This window comes from Pteropus alecto, unplaced genomic scaffold, assembly GCF_000325575.1.
Source record: "Pteropus alecto unplaced genomic scaffold, ASM32557v1 scaffold78, whole genome shotgun sequence".
Lineage (NCBI taxonomy): Eukaryota > Metazoa > Chordata > Mammalia > Chiroptera > Pteropodidae > Pteropus > Pteropus alecto.
Genome location: NW_006443124.1, coordinates 936704 through 940128, shown reverse-complemented (window position 1 = coordinate 940128; position 3425 = coordinate 936704). Strand labels below are relative to the sequence as shown.

The window sequence follows — 3425 nt, the reverse complement described above, 5'->3', positions numbered from 1 at the left end:
CAGGACCCACTATTTGGCTTTCAAAATCGCAATTTGGAGAACACTAGCCATATTTAGTTGCAGGGTGAATTGGATTTTTAAATCACTTTTTCTTACTGTGACATTGTTGATACTATTTTGAATATAAAATAATTTAATATTCTGTATTTTGCTTGGAAAAGTAGTCGAGTCTGAAGTTGCCTTAACCTAAAATTAAAGGTGAAAATATACACATCAGTGTCTTTATTGATTGCTTGATGCTCTTAAACATGAAGGTATTATATAGTGTTTTTATTTTAAAACTAGATAACTAAGAGTGGCTGCTTAAACTTGCCTGCAGTTTTATATTTTTGTCATTATTTGGTTTAGGAAGAAATTCCAGTCACTTTGTACGAATTATTTGTTAAAAAAAAAAAAGACCTCCTTATGAATTTCACCCTTTTCAAATATGTTCCCCTGTAGGTTTATAAGAAATAGAGATATTGATAAACCCTTATATAAAAATAATTACCTAATCCTTGCCACTTCTCTTAATCTTGGGTAAATGTGTTATCTGTAGATTTACATGCCTGAGCTTTTCCAGTTTCTGAAATGTAAAAACAAAGATTGAGAACATGTTGATGAGAATGTTACCATTCCATCAGAAACCCACAGATGAAAATGATTTAAGAAGAAAACCATGGGTCATTGCGTGTTCTCTACAAAGTAATGAAATCAGCACTAATGGAAATGTAAGTTATTTGTACATTTCAGTATTTCTATTCTTTGTCAAGTACATTCCTTTTGGAACACCTGACTTTCCTGTAATAACATGGTACCAACTAAAAGTTTTCAGTTAAACTGGCTGATAATTTTAAGCTATTAACTTTTTAAAAGTAATAACTGGTGTGTACTGAATGTAGACCGTACTAGGCAATGGCTCGGTAGTTTGCTTGCATTCTGTGCCTGCAGCAGCCCTTCGAAGAAGGTGCTCTTACCTCCTCCTGAACTGAGTTTTAGAGATACAAACTGGTTCCTGGAGGTCGCACAGTCTAGAGGTGGGACTAGTATTTGAACACAGGTCTGACTCCAGAGCTCATGCTCCTATCCTCTGTGCTCTGCTGCTTCTGATAAGATGGAGATTGCAAGTCTATAGAGTGTCACTGGTCTTTTTTATTAGTGTCTGTCAAATGCTGCCATTCTGGCTCCATCTATTTTATCTGCCTTGGATTGGAACCAGGCTCCCTTGGGGAGCAACACTGTGTTTTTAGGTAGCATATTGGAAACCATCGCAAACTGTTTATATATGCTAATTTGTGGGGAAACATTTTAAAGCAATAATTTTCTGTGACCTTCATAATGTACAGCCAGCAAATTTGATACATTTTGTAATAATTTGGCTATATCATAACCTATGTTTATTTTATTTTCAATTTTATCTTAAATATTTTCCCTGTGGCAAACTGAATTATGATAATCTTGCAGTATTTTTACCTTGCTTCTTTGTGTTTTTCAATATTTCTGGTGGCTTCTTCCTTTTAACCTTGGCATTAAAAAAATCATGTTGTACATAAATAAGTTACATGCTTTAATTTAATGATGTTTTCATATAGTATACTGAATTTTCTAGGCAGAAAGTGCTGAGAATAGCAGTGTTTGTTTTTAGTTATATTTATGCCATAGATTTTTTTGAAAGAATATATTTTCATTGAATAAAACTGATGTTCATGTTTTATTGTTTATAGAATAATTCGATTTTTTACATGTTCAGATTTCTTACTTTAGTAATGTCATTCTAAATCCTTGTGGATTTCTAATTTTAGCTATTTTGGCAACTATAAAATGTTTGTTGACTACTAATGGTACGGTAATAATTGTCATCTACAAAAAAAAAAAAAGAAGATGTAAGCACCCTTGAGACAAAGGTTTTTTTCATTCTTTGACAGCCAATGAGAAAAACAGGCATGTTCCAATTGATTCAATAGAAAAGTTTTTTGTTCTTGACAAATTTAGTAGCCATTAGGAATATTTCCAGTATGGTAACTGTATCAGGGAAATTGCTGAGAGAACAATTATAACATTCTGCTAGTAAAAGTACATGCTTTTAGAAAGGTGTTTACTGCTAAAATTTGGATTGTGTCATTGAAAAATATTTCACTTATGCATGTTATTAAAGCATTATCAACCTGTTTTTCTTTGAAATATTAAAGATGGGAAATAATTTTATACATACAACTTAATTTTACAGAATTATAACTTCTTATATTTTGAAAATTTTCTACCAATAACTTTAAAGCACTTCTCTCCCTGTGATTTATTTAAATCCTAATAAATTATACATTTCTGCACTTTAGCCATTCATGTGAAAATTATTTGGAGTCATCTCAATAGAATGGTGCTGTGTGGTCTCCTGAGGCCCCAAGTATGTCAAAGAAGTTTCCTCCATTTTTAGTTTTAAATTTTCAAGTGACTATTATTGACAAATCAGATAAAGCTGAAAAAAAAATCTTTAAAGATTGAGATAAATGATTAAAATCTACTTAGAAATGAGGACTTATTTATGTAAGGACTCTTTTTATGGCAAACTTCTGTGCTGAGTTCCTCATATTTTTGGAAAGCTATTCATGAGTTGTAGGTACCTATCAATTTCTCAGAAACGGCCACATCTAGAAAAAAAATAGAACCTAACTGGTAGGTTCAGGTATGTTCAGAAAACTTAGAGCTTTGTCTGTAAAAACTACACAGCATATTTGCCTCTCCTTTTTTACAACCCTGGAGGACTGCCTTCATTCATTTTGAGGTTTCGATTATCATCATTGGCAGTAGTTTTATGCTTCATAGACATGGAGTGGGAGAACTGATTATGGTAAATAGTTTCACTTGTTTTTCTTCCTTTGTGGCCTATGTAAGTCAGAATCCAAAGAAAATTTGCACACTTAAAATAGGAGAAAAGTACAGTAAGTTTTAATTCTGTTCAACATTTTTGTAGGGTCGTCATTGACCATTCTTGCCCAGAAACATGATGGATATTTTTTTTTTTAATTGCCTACAGCACCTGGTCTTCCTAGGTGGTCTCCCATCCAAGTACTAACCAGGCCCTACCCTGCTTAGCTTCCGAGATCAGACGAGACTGGGCACGTTCAGGGTGGCATGGCCGTAGACATGATGGATTTTTTTGTGTGTACCATAAATAAGAAATTAAAACACGAAAAACGAAAAAATGAAAAACGGTAAAATATTTTGCACACAGAAGCCCTTTAATAAACCTGTCTCTGCCTTTTATTTGGTTAATTTTCATTTCATTTACCACAGTCGATTTTAATGGTGCTAGGAAATGATGGTAAACTTGGAATTGTGAATACTCTTATTATTTCCCAGTATATTCCCCATGAATTTTTTCTTAATTTAAATCTTGCTTTCTTTAAACATGGTACCATTTTTGTGTAGTACTTAAAATGTCATTTTTC

The 3425-nt window shown here is 32.7% G+C and overlaps 1 non-coding gene across 1 annotated transcript; it reads right to left on the bottom strand.

Moving 5' to 3' along the window:
• Positions 1 to 3001: 3001 nt before the first annotated feature.
• LOC112471968 lies at positions 3002 to 3120 on the bottom strand. Its single transcript, XR_003043487.1, has one exon. It is a non-coding gene; the product is annotated as a 5S ribosomal RNA (ribosomal RNA).
• Positions 3121 to 3425: the final 305 nt, after the last annotated feature.